Here is a 20,126-nt window from a genome sequence, read left to right as displayed (position 1 = left end):
GCAGTTGCCATGGAGACCAGGTGATAGGCGAGGTGAACTTGACCTCTATGAGTTTAGGACCCTGTGCCTCTCACTCCAACAAAATCATCATTTCTCAGAGTTCTGTCAACAACTAAGTAAAGTTACAAAAAAATCAACAACAACAACAAAACAAAACAAAAAACAAACCCCAAAGTCCTGGGCTCCTGTAAAGGCACAGAAACTGGGAGGCTGCTGGGGCTTTGTCACACTTTGCTGGTCCCATCTGTACACTAAATGTAGCTATGCTCCAAATATGGATGTTTTCACGAAGAAGTCTGACACACATCCAAATGCCCACCCCTTTTTGTCCACAGAACAGAGTGGCCTTAGAAAAAGGTAAGTACCACCCGTACCATGTGCTTTGTCACCAGTAATTTATTTCTACATCCTCAAATATCCTCTTGTGCAGTGGGAAAATAAGGATGGGGCTAAATGTGGCCCAGACTTCAGAGTCCTCCCCACCAGCCTGCTGCAGCGGCCGAGGACAGTTCCACGAGCCTCTCAGCTTATGACTGTGGAGACAGTTCCACGAGCCTCTCAGTTTACGCCTGTGGAGACAGTTCCACGAGCCTCTCAGTTTACGACTGTGGAGACCGTTCCACGAGCCTCTCAGCTTATGACTGTGGAGACAGTTCCACATGCCTCTCAGCTCACAATTGTGGAGACAGTTCCACGAGCCTCTCAGTTTACGACTGTGGAGACAGTTCCACGAGCCTCTCAGTTTACGACTGTGGAGACAGTTCCACGAGCCTCTCAGTTTACGACTGTGGAGACAGTTCCACGAGCCTCTCAGTTTACGACTGTGGAGACAGTTCCACGAGCCTCTCAGCTTACGATTGTGAAGACCGTTCCATGAGCCTCTCAGCTTACGCCTGTGGAGACAGTTCCACGAGCACTCTCAGCTCACGATTGAGTTGGCAAATGAGTTCCTTCGGCTCAGAGCTGAGGCTTTATAGACTTCTAGAAAACACACTTGCAGAGGGAAATAAGGAATTAGACAAGAGAATAAGGAATTAGTCAAATGCTTGAAAACCATTAGCTAGCGGCAGCAAGACAGAGACTCCTTTTGGTGCAAGACCAGAGGCCATGTGGTCCCACACTGGCTGTGGGCACAATGGAAAAGTAGAGAACCTGGTACCCACTGAGCCTTAGCAAGCCTCAGAGCAAAGGGGATCCATGACCATCTGGAAACTCCTAGCTGTCACCAGTTGAGTCTGCGTTGAAGACTAGATGAGCTGGATCTGATGTTCCCCATAACAGCCGCCACAACAGGCACACATACCCAGGAAGAACAGAGCCTGTGCGTGCTGGGTGGCCTTCTCTTTTCCACCTCTATTCCATCTGGGTCCCCAGCTTGCTGGATGGAGCCGTATGCATTCAGGCCGTTCCTCCTCAGCTGCCATCCCACCCGTCAATCCTCTCTAGAAATGTCCCCAGAGACACACTTAGAGGTGGACACTTACTTCACGCATGCGAGGCCACTCTGCTGCCTGAGAAGCATTCCCGAGCCCTCGCACCCTCGTCTGTATTTCTCCACTCTCATTTGGCTGACCACTCCCACCCAGCTGATTCTCTTATTCTACAATCCTTCAGGCTACCAATGTCATCCACGGCACCTTCGGTTCCTGCACCTTCCACCACGACTCTCCAACTACTAATGAAGTCCAATGTGAATCTCGAGTCTGACCTTTTCCTTGAATTCTCTGTGGGACTGACTACCACCGAATGCCGTTACTTCTTGCACAGGCATCCTTACCAGACTGTAAATTATTACCCCTCACCCCTGACTCTCCATTTCCGGGCTAACTAACCACATCGTTCATTCATTCTCTCCAAGAGAAGTGTGAACTGTCTTAAGATGTCTTTCACTCACATATGCGTGTGCAGGATGAGCCCGACGTGGCGCTCACCATTGTTCCTGCTATGCCCCTTGTTTCTTCATGTGGGAGGTCCTTCTGTATATGTGTTGCTCCTATTGGTTAATGAATAAAGCTGCTTTGCCCTATGGAAGGGCAGAATATAGCCAGGCTGAAAGAGATATACAGAGAGTAGGTGGAATCAAAGAGACGCCATGTAACTGCCAAAGGATTTAGATGCCTCATGGTGATACAAAGACAGAAATGGGTTAATTTAAGATGTAAGAGTTAGTTAATAAGAAACCAGAGTGAATAGGCCAAACAGTGTTGTAATTATTATAGTTTCTGTGTGATTATTTGGTTCTGGGTGGCCAGGAAGTAAAGGAGCAGTCTCTGTTTACAGTTCTTTGTGTGGTGGCTGGTACATTAATCTCTATTGAAATTTACGCAGATACAAAATCCACATGGATATGGACAGAAACATGAGGAATAAATGGGGAAGAAGAGTCAGTTTCCCGTTAGTCACGGCATCAAGAGCATGAATTGGACACCAGTGAGTGAGAAATTTTACTTTATTGGTAACGGGAGCCCAGAGTAATACCACAAGGAGATACAGAATGAAGCCAGAGTGTTAAATCTGGAACTGAACAGAGACTGTTGGGTATTTCATAACTGTCAGGGAAGACGATAATCCCCGAGGGGGAGCTCATGACTCAGAGAAGGGCTGCATATAGACACATTTAATAAAAGCATAATGGCTTCGTGACTCTTTGAAAGCAAAGAGATGAAGATTATACATTCTATTCAATACTAAAAATACACATCTAGAAGATGGTGACGTGCAGGGAGCTGAAGACAGGGATTAGCATTTTAGGGTCTTCTAGCACCGTCTGATTTTAGCACAGCTCTCTATAGAGTCTTGCTTCTTGCCAGTCATGGGTTTGATGAGATGATTATCCACAGACTGAAACTAGACATTTTTGTGAGGTGATAGTGATGTGTGTGTGTGTGTGTGTGTGTGTGTGTGTGTGTGTGCGTGCACACCAACGTGCGCTTCATATCTCCTTCAATTCCTGTCTTATTTTGAGACAGGGTCTCTCACTGAACCAGGAGCTCACCATTTCCGCTGGATCGGCTGCCCATAGAGCCCCTGGGATCCGACTGCATCCACCCCTCCAGCGCTGGGGTTAAGTGGGCGTTAGCGATCAGAACCCAGGTCCTCGTGCCTGTGCGAACACTTTACCCACTGACTTATCTCCCCAGCCCCTGCAACTAAATACTTAATGATGCCATAATTTGGGTATATTAATTACCACAATAAATTACCAAAAAGTTAGGTGGCTTAAACCCCTGCAGGGATGTTAACCTCTTGATTTGGTTTGACCGGGAGACTATAATCAAGGTGTCAAAGGCCACACTGGGTTGAAAACGGAAGGAACTCACTTCCGGTCCCCCTTGCTCACTGCTGGTCATTGCTAGCAATCCTCTCCATCCCTTGGCTTGTAGCAGCACTGTCCCAGGCTCTGCCTCCGTTTTCACATGGGCTGCTCTCCTCGCTGGACACGAACATTTCTCATGTTCTCTTAAAGGGCACCACGCAATCAGATGTCATTTTAACACATTCCACAAGCAAAAGAAGTACGTTTGCAAATAAAATCGCATTATGAGGTCCCACATAGACCAGAAGCGGGGGGACGGTGCTAGCATTCCACGGAAATTCGAATTTATTTGGCTCTTTTTTAAGTGAAATGGGCCCCCAAAGCTCTTCTGTAACAAAAGTCAATGTTCTAGTGTGCCACTAGAGGGCGCAAGAGAGCCGCCCATTGAGTGGCCGCATGGGCCAGCTGAGTAACGGCGGTCAGGTTCTAGCACAGCTTTCCCTGGCAGTCATGCCTGTATATTCTAGGCAGTTTTGCTGCACAGTGCCTCCCTGAGCTATCTGGCAGCGTTTGGTTTACCCTTGCACCTTAGAGGTTTCTGTAAGTTCCAGGGGGCGAGTTTCAAAACCATGGCATTACCCTGGCTTTTCTGCTATCAGTGAACCAAGACGGTGTGTCGAGGGGTAGCTAAGAGGAGCTGGGACTGCAATTGTGTGCCGCAGCACCTCGCTGTTCCGCTGTATGGGAAGTTACCTGCAGGAATAATCTGAGATTAGGATGACGCTACCAACTAGGGAAGATTTTCACTTGCTACTCCAGACACCAAGGAGTGGTACCAGCCCAAGCCTCTTTAAACCTCCTGCAAGCCTTGAAACTTGCCAACCATGCAGGTTGTTCAAAACTAGCCTGCGATTCTGTACAAAGATTGTGTCTCTTCCCTGTCTGAGGGAGCCTTTCCACTGACTCCTAACATTTCAGGTATCTGTTTTTCTGGCCTTATTTGGCCGCTGTAAAGGGAAACTTTAAATGTTCCCTAGTGGGCAATCTTTTGGAAAGTGAATCGATATCTACCTACCTTCCTTTTCTTTCTTTCTTTTTCTTTCTTCCTCTTTCTCTCTCCTCTCCCTACCCCGTCTCTGAAAACAATCTAACATCCATGCTATATCCTAGCTCAGAAACTGAATCTTGACTCTTACCTTACACTACATAAAACTTATTTTTAAATGGAAAGTAAATACATGTATGCTGGTTGGGTTTTGTTTGTTTGTCAGCTGGGCACAAGCCAGGAAGAAGAACCTTCGATTGAGAAAATGCCTTGGTAACATTGGCCAATAGGCAAGTCTGTAGGGCATTTCCTTGATTAATAGTTGATTTAGGACAGCCCAACCCACTGTGCGTGGTGCCATTCCCAGGCAGATGGCTTTGGGTTGTGATGTGGGATGCCTCTTTGTATGCTATGAATATATTTTATTACCATTGGTTAATAAAGAAGCTCCTTTGGCCCATGGCAGGGGAGAATATAGCTAGGCAGGAAATCCAAACAAAGACAGGGAGACAGAAGGCAGAGTCAGGGAGATGCCAGCAGCTGCCAGAGAAGCAAGATGTGAGGTAACAAGCCATGGGCCTCATGGTTAAATATAGAATAGTAGAAATGGGTTAATTTAAGTTGTAAGAATTAGCTAATAAGAAGCCTGAGCTAATAGGTTAAGCAGTTTGTAATTAATATTAAGTCTCAGAGTGGTTATTTGGGAATAACCAGGCAGGCAGAAGAGAAACCTCCAGTTACAGGGCTGTATGTCAAGCTAAATGACCCATAGGGAGCAAGCCAGGAGGCAGCATTCCTCTATGGTTTCTGCTGCAGCTACCGTTTCCACCTTCCCGCCTTGACTTCCCTTCACAATGGACTTCATATAAACTGTAAGACGAAATAGCCTTCCTTCCCCACACGGCTCCCGGGTTGGTGTTTATCACAGCACTAGGGAGGAAACTAAGATGCCAGGCAACGCCTAAAGCTAATGTTTTGTTGTTTTTTGTTTGTTTGTTTGTTTGTTTGTTTGTTTTTGGCATTTTGGTTTTTCGAGGCAGGTTTTCTCTGTGTAACAGCCCTGGCTGTTCTAGAACTTGCTTGGTAGACCAGGCTGGCCTCAAACTCATAGACCTCTCTACCTGACTTCACCTCCAGAGTGCTGAGATGAAAGGCCTGTGCCACCACACCCAGCAAAAAACAAAAACAAAATAAACCTCAGATCAGGCAAAGGATTTCCTAGTGAGGGCACAAGGATGAACCTGGCAGAAGATGAAGGATGCTGTCTGCTCCTTACAGGACCCGTTAAGGGAGGTGTTTTAATGCCAAGAGCCCTTGTTGCTCTCCTAGAGGACCAAATTTAGCCCCAGCACCAATATCAGTCACACCAGGTGGTTCCCAACTGCCTGTAACTCCAGCTTCAGGGTCAATACTCTCTCTTGACTTCTGGACACACACATACAAACCAGTAACACATAAACACATTAAAAAAATAAATCTTAAGCCGGGTGATGGTGGCGCACGCCTTTAATCCCAGCACTTGGGAGGCAGAGGCAGGCGGATCTCTGTGAGTTCGAGTCCAGCCTGATCTACAGAGTGAGTTCCAAGACAGGCTCCAAAGCTACAGAGAAGCCAGTAAGAAACTGGGTTGAAAAGAGCATAAAGTCAGGAGTGTCACTCAGGGGAAAAATAAAAAACACCTTATATGCAGAAGGCCCTGGGACAGAGAGAGAGAGAGAGAGAGAGAGAGAGAGAGAGAGAGAGAGAGAGAGAGAGGTTAAACATGTAAATAAGGTAAGTAGACAAAACTCCAATGCTCTGAGAAAGACAGAGGTCTTGAGACTTTTCGGCCTCCCCATTTCGTTCTTGTAGCCCAGCACCAGACACGGCCTTCTCCGTGCGTTTTGGTCTCCAGCCCAGTTGGCAGGGTTAGGGAAGGAGGCTCAGGTCTATGGAAGAGCCAGAGAAAGCTGGATCGCTAATTTTCCTGGAATATTTTAGAAAGATCTGTGGTCGCTGGCAGTGACTTTGCTCAAGCAGAGCAGGCCGTGTTCCTGCTCAGCTACTGTCTTCTGTTCCTGTGTGGTTTGCTGCCCAGAGAACCCGTAGAGGAGTGATTTCCCTGAATCCCTCACACATCCTGCCTGTGGCGTGAAGGACAACAGTTACTACTTTAAGTTTTCAGTTCCCATGATCGTTCAGAACGGCAAAATGTAAATTTTCATCAGGACAAATGTCGCCTATGGCGGGCAGCCTTTGATAACACTTTTGTTTATTCGTTTGTGTGTGAACATGTTTTGTAGAGGCGCACACACATGTGTGTGCCCATGAATGGGCTTGTGATGGCCAGTGTCTTCCTCAGTCACTTCCCACCTTATTTTTTGGAAGCTGAAACAGGGTCTCTCACTGAACCCGGAGCTCAGTGGCTGGTCCTCAGGTCCCGGGGGTCCTTTTGTCTCTATCCTCCCAGACGGTAATTACAGAGGCAAACTGTGTGGCTTTTTACATCAGTTCCGGAGCAAGCATGTTGCTGGCGAGCCATACTCCGAGGCCCCTAATCAAATAAGTTTATCAATGGAAATAGAGTTTAGCATCTCCAGTAACTTAAAGAGCTGCCACGACGCTACGATGCATGCAATCACGTTTTTCTTTCCCAGGAAGTACTACTATGTTAAGAACTTGCTATAGCTTGGGAGAATGACACTGAACACCTAAGAACATTAAGATGTGGTTCTAATCACGGCACAAGACACTCAGCCTGCCAAAACCGGCTTCCTTGTTGTGACATGGGAGTGCTTGTGACCTGGATAGAGTCTCTTCTCGGAATTTACACGTGGATGAAGAAAGAGACATGCTTCCTCTGGGAAAATGAAGCCTACTGTGGAATTATTCTACATTTTCCAAATTCTCTTTTCCATAGCAGCCAGCCAAGGATCCCACATGCTAGATTTCCCTTTCCTGTCTGGGCAGTTCGTTCAGGAACTCCAGCTACAACATCCAACGCTGCGCTGCAGAAGTTGGTACCAGGACAGCACGTCATCTCATCATCCCTCTGCGCACCAGAAGGGGTCGTGGCCACTGGGCAAGGACTGACGTCCTTTCTGGAACCTGGTCCTTTTGTACTTCAGAGAACCTTGCGGGATGAAGGGATTGGGGACAAAGGTTGCTCAGGTGTCCGAGGAGCCTGGAGCGGCTTCACCGGGGCCACTCCGTCTTTTTTTTTTTTAAGTAGAACCATAAACACCTTTATTACATGAGCTATGAATGATGGTTTGTTTGCCTTCCCACGCTTTGATTTTCCTCAGCTAGAATCCCAGCTCCTTGCCTTCTAGCCCATAGCTCTCTGCTTTGCCACGCTGCCCTGGTCTAGAGGCAATGCAGGCAATGCAGGCAATGCAGGCAATGCAGGCAATGCAGGCAATGCAGGCAATGCAGGCAATGCAGGCAATGCAGGCAAGACGCTTGCCCTGCTGGAGCCTCTCCTCCAGCCGACCGCTCTTCCAGCAGACCGCTGGTTTGGGCTTCTGTTCCCTTTCATCGTATTTCTTTTGAGTTTCCTTTCATAGTTTTCTTGTTTAGCTTGGTTCCCTTCTTGCGGCCCAGGCGCAGTGCATTGTGGGACTCTCACACTGGTGGTGTGGTATGCTGTCAATAAGCAAGCAGTTCTTCACCAGGGTCTTGGCGCGGACCGGCTCCTTACTGGATGCACTGTAGACAGCATCGGTGATCCTGTGTTTTGCAAGTGTAACACTCAGAGCCCCAAGAAAAGTTCCCCACACCAAGTCTTACGGCTCGGTACTTCTTATTGCCTCCTCGCACTCGGACTGTGTATACGACGAGGGCCAATCTTAGCGTTGGAGCAGGCAGTCCCAGCTCACACTTCATACTTGCATTTCTTATGGTAGGGCTTTCTCTTACCTCCATCTTCTTGTGCTTCTTGCGCCAGTTGTCCCAAGATGTCTATCGCTTGGCACTGGCTGGAAAGAGCCAGATTCGTGTCGCGGTGTTGTTCTACCGCTGTGAAGAGACACCATGACCATGTCAACTCTTGCTAAAGAAAGCATTTAATTGAAGCTAGTTTCAGAGGTTTAGTTCATTATCATCATGGTGGGGAGCATGGCAGCATTGGGGAGCGTGGCGGCATGCAGGCAGACAGGGTGCTGGAGAAGTAGCCGGGAGTTCTACATCTGGATCCACAGGCAGCAGGAAGAGAGACACTGGGCCTGGAATGGGCCTTTGAAACCTTAAAATCCACCCTCAGTGACACACTTTCTCTAACAAGGCCACATATCCTAACCCTTTCAAATAGAGCCACCACTTTAGTGTTCAATTCTATAGGGGCCATTCTTATTCAAACCACCATACACCCAAACCCCTTACTGAGACCCTCATTGACTGGGGCACACACTCCTGGTCCCTCTTCCCGGAGCTGGGGTGTGTGCGTATGTGTGTACACATGCATTCATGTGCACACAAGCGTGGAAGCCAGAGGTTAGGTACTGCAGTTAGGGTCTGGAACTTTCCAAGTCACCTAGACCAACCGGTTAGCAAGCTCCAGGGACCGCCCAGCCCCATGTCCCAATGCTGGGGATACAGCACACGCTACCATGTCCGGTTTTGAAAGCGAAGGTCAAACTTAGGGCCTTGTGCTTCTGTGGCAAGTAGTTTGCGGACAGAGCTGTTTCCCCGAGCAGAACTAAGTCCTCAGAGCAGAGAGTGGACACTGTCCCCAGAGGCTGGAACTGCGAAACCCGGTGCCACACCCTTCCTACCACTGAGGTCGGTGACCTGAGGGACTGTTTCAGAAGACAGGAAGATCCAGAGTTTCTCCAAATTACTTTCATAACTCAAGAGCATAAATAATCTTTAAAGCCAAGACTTATTATTGCAGAAACAGGTTTTTTTTTCTTTTAAAAAAGAAGATGAGGAGGAAGGCTTTTTGAGAAATGTCTTCATTCTTTTTCTTTCTTTTCCAGAGTTATAAAAATTGTCTTTGCCAGGCAGGGGTGGCACAGGCCTTTGATCCCAGTACTCAGGAGACAAGTGGATCTCTGAGTTCGAGACCAGCTTGGTCCACAAATGAGTTCTAAGACAGTCAGGACTGTTACACAGAGAGACTCTGTCTCAAAAAAGAAAACAAAACCAAATAAAATTGTCTTTGACATGAATGTAGAAGTGGAAATATTTGGGGAGATGGAATCTTCCAATGAGATCCACCTGCCTCTGCCTCCCAAATGCTAGGGTTACAGGGTGCACCACCACCACCACTGCCGCCGCCACTGCTGCCTGGCTAACTCCTCCTCCAAACCCTCCCCTCAATCTTTTATTCCTTTCTTGAAGGCAGTTTCAGGTTGTACCGGCTCTGTGGCGTCAAACTGAAAGATGAAATCCAAACCACTGAAGACGGGAAGTGTGGTGAACAGAATATTCTCCCTGGATGGCGGCTTAGCCACAGGCACCAGAGGGTGTGGCGATTTAAGCGCACAGACAGAATGAAGCTTGCTAATAAACTGACTTTCAGATAAGGGATACCTGCAGTTATGGGGGGACCCAGTGAAGTCACAGGGGCCCTTGAAAGCGGAAATACGAATTGTGAAGAAGAGCAGAGATTAACAGAATGCAGGCGTGGAACTTGTTCTGAAGACGCAGGAGAGCCTTGTCAGAAATGAAACTTACATGGTGAACTTGTGAGAAATATTTGTAGACCTATAGTAAATACTCACCCTTGTGGTTAAAAGGGAAGGAGGAAAAACTAACCTCATCTTCTATGACAAGCGGTGGAGTTATCCTTTTGTCCACTAGAGGGCAGAAACCGAATGAAAGTTTCCAACTGGATTTCTTAATCGGCTGTCTACCTACCTCCTGCTTTCGTTTTGGTGGACTTAACAAATCGTTGTTTTGTGTGAATTTATTTTGCTTTATTTATTGTAACAGGGTCTTACTATTTAGACCTGACTAGCCGGGAACTCACTGTGTAGACCAGGCTGGCCTCAAACCTACAGGGATCCACTTGCCTCTGCCTCCTGAGTGCTGGGATTAAAGGCATTATCACCATAAACTGTTCTGAACATGGAGCCTTAACGTTAGGGCTCAGAAAAATGCCATTCCTAAATATCACATGATCCAGCTACAACACTTCAAAGTATTTGCCCGAAAGGATTCAAATGTAAGAGCAACAGAGATATCTGCACACACGTTTATCATGGATGTTTTCACACTCATGCAGTTATGGAATTCAATGACGTACCCGTGGCTGTAACAACGTGTAGACTGCCACTGTCTAGTGCCAGCTCTGTCTCTGTCTTGTCGAGCTCTAGCTGAAGAAGTAAGTATAGAGGACTTTATACCATGACTTGAATAAAGAAGACTGCCCTTGGGGAGAAAGGTGAGAAGGAGAGAGTGTGGATGTGGAATGCTCCTCTGTAAGCTGTGAATACCATTGCCTAATAAAGAAGCTGTTTGGGGCGTGTGATAGGGTAGAGAACTAGGCAGGGGAAACTAAACTGAATGCTGGGAGAAAGGAGGCAGAGTCAGGAGAAGTCATATGGCCCCACTGGAGACAGATGCAGGAACTTTACCCAGTAAGCCACAGCCTTGTGAGGATACACTGATTAGTGAAGATGGGTGAATTTAAGATATGAGTTAGCCATAAATACGCTTAAGCTATTGGCCAAAGAGTATTGCAAATAATATGGTTTCTGTGTGATTGTTTCGGGGCTGAACAGCTGGGAACAAAACAAGTGGCCTCCTACTACAGAGCACTCTGCTGTAAAGAAACGGTGTTGCCTGCAGGAAAATGGGTTGATCTAGAGACCATCATGATAAACACAATAAACTGACCAAAAAAAAAAAAGCAAATATCATGTCTTCACTCGTGTGTGGAGTTTCTGGAAGTTTGAGCAGAGACAGGGAAGTACATGGGAGGCTGTAAGGGAAGGGGAGGGGATAGTAGGGCAGGAAAGAGTAGTGGAGGGCGTTATATATATGGACTAAAATATTACAACGGTGCCCTTTCTTATGTGTAACTAATATACACTGATAAAACTAAATTCAATGGAAGAAAAAGACTATATTGGATGTCAATAAAAGCATCTCTTTCGGCCTCCCCAGCTCTGGTGGCCACGAGTACGAGTTTGACTTCACCTCACTGAGGTGGAGTCACCCAGAGTCGGACTTCAAGACTGGCTTACTATAGTTCACATGATGACTTAATATCCATTCATGTTATGGCGCATGGCAGGATTTCCATCCGGAGTGTAAAGACACTACACTTCCTTCGTCCTTTCATCTGTTACTGCGCATTTCGGTTGCTTTCGAGACCATTTCTGCAGTGGCTATGGAAATCTTTTCCAAATCCCATTTCTGTTTGCTTAGTTCTACACCCAGATGTGGGATCACAAACCAATTAATTAAAGCTTTATAGGCATGCCACCATGAGCACTCTTGGTATCCAGCTTTCGATCTGACTATAAGAACTAACGGTGGGCCCCGGGAGATGGCTCAGTTGGCAAAGTGCTTGCCATACAAGAATGCAGTCCTGCAGGCCTGTAGAGTGGTAGAGGAGGCACGGGGATTTCTGGGGCATTGTAAACGAACCTCTGAAAACCTCTGCCTACATCTGTGTCTATTGTCCTTCCCCATAGCTCCCAGTTTACGTGGGGTCCCTGGAAATATTTTCCTGCCATACATGCAAAATATTTCTGCATTTTATAATTACTTGTAGTATTCTTTGAGATAAAGAACAAAACAAGAACCCATCCTTTTTATTTATTTTTGATCTTGTTCATGTATTTATTTATCTATTTATTTATTGTGGGGATGGAGACTGGACCCAGAACTTCTTGCATGGAAGGCAAACTGACCCTAGACACTGTGGTTGTTTTAAAGACCAGTCTTGACACTAGTGTTGGACAGTCACCTCCTTCCTCCCCCTGACTTGAAAATCCGTTCTCATGCCACTCACTGTCACCCTATCTGATTGGGTGGCTGCTCTTCTCCTTCAGTGTTAGCATACCCGTTCTTCCAGTTCCTGTAACTTGGTCTGCTTTAAATCTCAGCTGTACCACATTCCTAGACTTTTTCCCCAGACATTTTCTTGTCATTCTAAGCATCTTTCTTTTTCAAGTTTAAAATAAATCTCTTCGCTTTTGTATTAAAGGGTAGAGAAATTAATGCCACTCAAGGAAGAGAACTTTAGACACTTTGGGCTAAGGGGGTTTGGAAGCTATGGGAAGCGATGTCCCTGACCCTCTGCCTTCCTATTGACTGCATCCTTGAAACTAGGGTTCCTCTTTCCCAAGGTGAGTGTAGGAACTGGAAGTCCTTTCCTCAAATGCCCGGATGAAACCTGGAAAGGCGACTCCCTTCCTTCCCCCTTGAGCCGTTATTCCAGAAGGCCCTGGCTTAAGCCCCAGCAGAGATAACCTTGCACTGAGAGGCCAGAAAGAATCGCAACAGGGGCTTTTCTGGGTTTTTCCACCCTCTATCACATTAGCTCCTCCAGCCTGGCGTGGTGGCACCCATCCGCAATCCAGCACTTGGAAGGCAGAGTTAGGAACATCAAGGCCAGCCTCAGCTACTTGGCAAGTTTGAGGCCAGCCTAGGCTAAATGAGACCCTGTCTCAACCAAAAACCAGAAACACTGTGCCATGCTAAAGTAGCCACATACCACACACAATTAAAAATACTAATAAAAAAAACAGTTCTCTGTGTCCTTGGTCTTCATTTCTGAGGGCTTTTGTGTCATGTAAAACTTTGATCAAACAAAATGTATCATGCTGGGCTCTTGCTAACCATAGCCTTGGCTACTTTCTTGCTATGGTGATAAAACGCCCCAAGGAAAGGAACTTTAAGGGAGAAAGAGTTTATTTTGGTTTACAACTCTGGAGGGATGGAGTCTATTATGACAGGGAAGCCATGACAGCAGGCAGGGCAGGCTTGATGGTAGGAGCAGAAGGCTGGCTGGCCACATTGCTACATAGGAAGAGGAGAGCCTGAACAGGAAGTGGAGTGGAGCCAGGCTATGAAAACTCAATGCCTGCTTCTAGTGACCCACTTTCTCCACCAAGAACCCACTTCCTAAAGGTTCTACAGTCTTCCTAAACAGTGCCACCTACTGGGGACCAAGGGTTCAAACACTTGAGCCTGTGGAGAAGGTTTCATGTCCAGACCACAACACCTGTCCACCCATCTTAGGACAGATACAGAGAGGGCTCACCTCTTCCCACCCCTACACAAAGAGCTGACATGCAATGAGTGCCCAGATAAATAAGTCAGTTCAAAGCACTATCCACAGTAATCAGACCTGAGATGGGTATAATGGGCCTGGGGTATAATCAGCTGTCAAGTACTTGCCGAGCATACACAAGACACCAGAACAAAGAATTTTAAAGGACACATTTGAAGGACATGTCTCAAAGGCAATGGGCTGAAGGAAGGTACTAGAGGGGGACAAAGAGCTATGGAAGGATGTATCCATAGCAACATCAGCAGTGTGTTTAAAAGAGGCAACAAGGAAGAGTTAGATGCGCAAAGAAAGCCAGTTTGGGGAATGTTGAGGGCCCAGGGTGGCTGAGAATGTAGGCAGTCCCTCACTAGGTTTTTGGGCCGTGGATGAAAGAGTTGGGTTTCTTCACCAAGACTGCCAAGACTTGGGCAGACTGAGATCTTCTCTCTTCAAGTTCTTCAACACCCCTTCCCAGTTCCCCTAACACAGAGCGGAATATTCTTTAAGCCCACAAGGCTATTCTGTTCCTACACACCCTGTGATCTTCACACACCTCTCCCTGCCCGTCCTTCCTCCACCCTCCCTTAGCTGATGGCCTTCTGCAGACTTTATTCTCTCTTTCCCTCCACAGTGATTATTTTTTGTGCTCAGAAAAATTTTTGCTTAAGACATCTGTTTGCTTCTCATGTCTTCCCCTATGATCTCTCTCCTTCTCTGTCTCTATCTGTGTGAGCATGTGCGTGCACACACTCATGCATGTATGTTGTCAGAGTGACTCTAAAATATCAAGCCAGGCTTTCTCTATTTCAGGACCTACAAACCCTTCCGGCAAAGGCCTCTTCAGGTCTTGGGTATTTCTTCCCTGAAGCCTCTTAGCTCTCTAAGCCTCTTTTTGTTTAGTTATTTTAAGACAGGGTCTCACTGTGTAGCCCTGGCTTGAACTCAGTTCACTTTGTAGACCAGGATGGTCTCAAATTAAAATAAAAAATCTGACTGCCTCTGCCTCCCAAGTTCTGGGATTAAAAGCCGGCGACATCATCGCCCTCTAAGCCTTTTATTTCCTGCTTCAGGATGACGTCACTGCTCTCTCAGTCTCTTCATCTGTCAGATGGTCAGAGAACCCCAAAGCAGTCTGCCCCATGGGTCTCAAAAAGCCCTCATGGACACAGTCTTTTTTACCTCCATCCTTTCTTTGGTTGTCTGGTCTTCATGCTCCATTCTTGTATGTCAATCTGATACCACAAAGCAATGGAAAGTGTAGTCACGTAGCCCCGTCTTTCAGATTCCCAACATGCTTCTAGAAGATTACCCCCATTAAACAGGGCAGAGTCGCCGCACAAGGGAGCAGGCATCACAGAGGCTGTGGTTTCCCCTGGGGCTGCCCCTTTCTGGAAAGGCCACCCGAGGCACGCGAACCTGCTGGCGTCAGCTCTCCAGGCTGTCCTGAGAAACCTCTGGTGCCTAAGAGTCTCACCCTCACAGAGAACGTGTGGCTGTCGCTAGAGTTATCACTATTTCCTCATTGGTGAAACTCAGGTGAGACTTCTCAGGGAAAGGAATGTTCTCCCAGGGCCTCCTTTGTGGTCTCTTGTTAAATTTGTTGATTTACAGACCGCGATCTGAATAACTTGCGGAAAGCAGGGAAGGGAGACAGAAGAGAAGGGACACACTGTCCTTGGCTCTGTGCCAGTGACTTCTGCAGCCTGAGGTTCCCACACTCCCCTTCCCTGAAGGCTTTGTAATGTACAGCTGCCCATACTGTAAAGGGCTGGGCCGGGTGCTGTCAGCAGTTTGGCAGATGGTCATGGTCCCTCTGCAGTACCAGTCCCTCACTCCAGGCAGCATGGGGCAACTAGGGGACAAGAACTCTGGCCCCAAGCTGGCTCTGGCTCCTGGTTTCTTGGGAGTCCCTACCTTGAATCCTCCTTTGGGGAGCCCCGTCATCGCAACACCTTGGCCCTTAATCCTTCTCGTCTGTCCATGGGTTGTATGGCAGCCATCATCTGGGGAGGCAGCCACTGGCAACTGGCATACAACCATATCATAGGTGTCTCTGTCACCTGCTCACATTTGGATTTCTGGTTATTGACAGGATCTGGCGACAGCCTGCTGGTTGCTGCAAGCTACCTGCTCCGTACTGATACACTCATTTCTACACGGTAGTAAAACCTCTCATAGCCTGAGAAGCTTTGGGGGCCTGAGGGAAAGGCTGGTCTCTCACCGATGCCAAGGCCTGATCAGAGAGCCCCTTCCTTTCTGCCAGTTCTGTCTCCTGGCCTTTCACTGCCTTCCTGCTTTAAAACAGCAGCAAGCAAAAAGCAGCTGACCTCATTGAGCATGTGCCAAGGCTGGCAACATTTGCAACAGGAGCAACACTTGACTCAGTGTGGACTGATACCTAGCCAGCACTGTACTGTAAAATAGATGGCCATGGGTTCAAGGCCAGCCTGGGCTCCACAAAAAGACGTGAGGTTTTTAAAAGAAGGAAGGGAGAAAGAGAAAAAATAAAGACTATCTTTTTATTACAAAGGACACTGTCAGGGCTGGGGTTTTCACTCAGCAGTAGACTGCTTCCCTCAAATGCACAAGGCCCATGAGGTCCTGGGCTTGGTTCCCAGTACTGTAATAAACAAAACAAAAGATGTTCCTAAAAACTGTCTTGTGACCCAGCTAACCTATAACCACCGGGCATGGCTGAGAAAGAAATTTAGGTGAAATGACTGGTGTACTGATGTACAGACGGCAGGTGTAAAAGTTGCTGCAGGACAAGGGGGATGAGCAGACTCAGGCACAGGACGGGGTGTGGCCACAGAAGTTTCCAGAAGCTCTCGTGGGGGGGGCGGGGGGAGGAGAAGCAGATTTGAAGGGATCTGGATGGCTGGAATGATGAGAATGTTAAGCCTGAAGCCTCCTCCCTACTCCCTGCCTGGGCCTGGGCCATTACTTGGCTTGTATGAACTGAATGCCCGCTTCTCCTGGTCTTCACTTCACTAGAATGTGGTGCAGTGTGGGACAGGGACAGCGTGGACTAGTCTCCCGGTGGCCTCTTCTCGTCACTCAGGAAACTGCCTAATTCAGCGTCTGCCAAGTGGTCACACTAAGCCTCTCTGGTGGTACTTCATAACTGGCAGGAGTGGGTGAGCTGCCCCAAGTCTTGTCATCCATTGGCAACTTCCTCAGGAATCCCCAGACTCTCTGTTAGATGCACTTGCTCAGGGGTCAGAGTGTGAAGACCTTCGCTGACTGCTGTGAGGGACCAGACCTGCCTTCAAGAAGCCTACGGAGCGGGAGGGGAGAGGCTTGCTTGAGAGCCCCTAGAGCCACCGGAGAATGACGAGGAGTCCTCGGATGGTCACACAAGGGACCGTGGATCCAACTCAGCTGAGAAGGGCTGTGAAGTCATTGCAGGACAGAGAACTCCCAGGCTGAGATTGTTCAGAACAGCAGCCAAAGAAAGGCAGCTTAGTGTCCAGATAGACGCATGCAAAGCCAGTGGCAACACACATGCAAATGCTCCCAGCAACTTGAGACAGTGGGATCTCACTCAGTTCCCTGACCCGATGGATTACTCTGCACTTGCATGAAATATCAGATGTATACTATTCTTAGCATGGGAACCTGCCTTGCTTATTCCAGATGCCCAAGTCATGGACGTCCAAGCTTGTCAGCATTCAGATGCCACACCTAGGAGCAACAGGCGTGCCCTTGTGCCATTCTTGTTCAGCTGGCTTGATTCTCCGCCTCACACACACACAAAAAAAATCCTCTCGGGGTCTAAGACGAGACCTGTTATACTCCCTTGATTACAAAGTTGCCTCATCCTTTGATGTAAGCACCTTCATCAAACTGTAGTCATCAAAGCCACTGGAGCTGATGGTTCTCCTGAGAAGGATCAGGACAAAGGACTAAGACCAGAGCAGGGAGAGGTTAGACAGAATGGAGGAGGCTGGGGAGAGGACAGGACAGGGTGGGTGACTCTGCATCCACAAGCAAGATGAGACTTGACAGACTGAAAGACACAGTGGGAGGCTGAGAGGGGCCTGCTGGAGCTAGATCAACATGGGGGCAGGCATGAGGCTGGGAAGAAAGCAAGCACAGACCATTCCTGTAGAAGTCTGGCTGAGAAAGGGCAGGGAGTAGTACCTGCAAGGAGGGCGTGTCTCTCATGGGTGAGGTTTGAGCAGGACGGAAAGTCTGCTTTTGCTTTAGCTGCTTCTTTGTTGTAGTGTGCCAAAGCCAGTGTGACATCCAGTTGACCTGTGGACAGGGACTCACACAAGTGTCTACCTCTAACAATGCCATTGATGACACTGGTCACAGGCATCCCACAGTGTCCACAGGGCAGAGTTTACACCCAAGAGAGTCTGGGCTGAGCAGCAAGGAAGCTGGGGGAGCTTGAGGAAGCACTGCTGACCAGGGGATGGAAATAGAGAAAGAGGAGAAAAGTGGTTAGGAATATCTTAGGGCAAAAGGAGACTGATTTCAGAAATCTACAAACACCCAAAAGATAAATGGGCTGGGTTTTAAAACCTATGTCAAAATCCTCTAGAGCCCAGGGCTTCTGTGGAAAGTTAGGTGGACATGGCTGATGTGACCATACCTGCTTCAGGGGAAGCCAGCTATGGTCACAGCATCTGACGACTAAAGACAGCAGCAACAGCTATCCCCAGCTACCAGGAAAGAGGCTCTGAAGTCTGACTGGCACATGCTGACTGCAGACAAAGAAAGGGAGCGTAGAAGAAATGGGCATATCTTGTACAGTGTAATCTACTAAGGAGACTTGAGGTTGGTTGTTGTCTTAGTTAAAATATAATGAAATGTCCACGTCTTCAAGAAAGTGGAAATGAGAATATGAGTTAACTAAAATTAGAACCGAGTAAATATAGCTCTTTAAGCCAAAACATGCAGCGTGTGTGTGTGTGTGTGTGTGTGTGTGTGTGTGTGTGTGAGAGAGAGAGAGAGAGAGAGAGAGAGAGAGAGAGAGAGAGAGAGAGAGAGAGAGGAGAAGAGAGAGAGCACTTGTGGAGACCAGAAGACATTGAGTATTCTTAGGCTCAGTTTACCTTGTTGATTCTTTGTTTTGGAGGGTTTTTTTTGTTTGTTTGGTTTGGTTTTGAGACAAGGTCTCTCTGCGTAATTCTGGCTGTCAACCAGGATGGCCTCAAACTCACAGAGATCTGCCTGCCTCAGTCTTCCTCAGCGCTGGGTTGCTGGGATCAAAGGCATGCATCACTAAACCCTACCTACTAGTTTGTTTTGTTTTTGAGACAGGGTCTTTCACCTTTACCATGTGCTCACCAAGTAGGCCAGGCTGGCTGACGAGCCCAGAGGTCTTCCCAGCTCTACCTCTCTACCCTGAGGTCACAAGTGACTCTCTGCACCTGACTTCCTTTTGGAACAGGTTCTGGGACCAAACTCAGGTCCTAATGCCTGAGCTGCAAGCATTCTATTGATTGAGCAATCTCCCCAGCCCTCATAGCCTACGTTTCAAAAGAAAAGTTGGGGTTTGCTCTTAACCAAGGCAAAATAAGAGACTATATTTACCCTCCCATAGGAAGCAACCCCCACCCAAGGGCTTGGAGAACGGACAAAACACAGAAAACAATGGTCCTCAGGAGCCTGGACAGAAGCAACAAAAGCACTGACCTTGGGATGAGGGAAGCAAATTATTTCCTCCAGTTCATTCATAGCCCCCAAACCCAGCAGGAAATCCAGAGACCAAAGCTGATTCTAAAATAATTGCTTGTTGTGATCTTTGAAAAATGAAATATGAGATTATTTTTTTAAAGCAAAGACAAATTCAATAACTGTGAATCTGGAATAGACATTTGAAGAAGAAATTAATGAGCATCTGATGAGTCAGAAGAGAATCTCAAATACAGCAGCAAAAGTAACAACCAAGGAACCATGGGAAGGAACCTGAGGTGAAGAGAAGGTAGCAGAGCAGAAGCCCTATGTCAAGAATTTATAGTTGATTTAAAGTTAGCAGAAACATCAAAGCTCTATGTAAGCATTGGGTGGAGCTCGGCAGCCCACCTGTAATCCTGGCGTTTGGGAGGAGGAGGTGGGGATCCCTGGAATTGTTTTAGTGAGCTCTGGGTTCGGTTTGTGCTACCTTGCCTCAACTTGATGGAGTGAGAGAAACTATTGACACGGACCTCAGGTCTGCACACATGAGCACCTGTGCACATGGATTCACCTGAACACAAACTGTGAACGCACACCACGCACAATGCACACAAAAAGATGTTACTTAAACGTAGGCCAGCAAGATGGCTCAGAAGGCAAAAGCACTTACCGTACAAACATGCCAACCTGCATTCCTTAGGGGAAGGCAAGAACTGGCTCCTGAATGTTGTTCTCAGACCTCTGACCTCTACAGTGCACATATGTGCACACACGCAATAATAATAAATCAAATAAGAACTTTAAATTAAGCCATTAACTCAGAGCTGACTTCTCAGCAGAAACAACAGGATCTGGGAGACAACAGGACACCTGTAAAAATGGAAACACGAGGTGATGAACACCGTGGACGTGTGCCACAGCAGGTCGGAAGCAGGATTCACGAAGGAGCAGAGAGTATGAGAAGATCTCAGGAGGTGGGAGGGCACTGAGCA

General features: G+C 47.5%; 1 pseudogene; it reads right to left on the bottom strand.

Moving 5' to 3' along the window:
• Positions 1-7,324: 7,324 nt before the first annotated feature.
• On the bottom strand, positions 7,325-15,450 carry LOC142848993 (small ribosomal subunit protein eS8-like; annotated as a pseudogene).
• Between the last annotated feature and the right edge of the window lie 4,676 nt (positions 15,451-20,126).

Source organism: Microtus pennsylvanicus, chromosome 4 (genome assembly GCF_037038515.1).
Source record: "Microtus pennsylvanicus isolate mMicPen1 chromosome 4, mMicPen1.hap1, whole genome shotgun sequence".
In the NCBI taxonomy this organism is placed as follows: domain Eukaryota; kingdom Metazoa; phylum Chordata; class Mammalia; order Rodentia; family Cricetidae; genus Microtus; species Microtus pennsylvanicus.
Note: the sequence above shows the minus strand (reverse complement) of the source record. Positions and strands in the feature narration are given on the sequence as shown.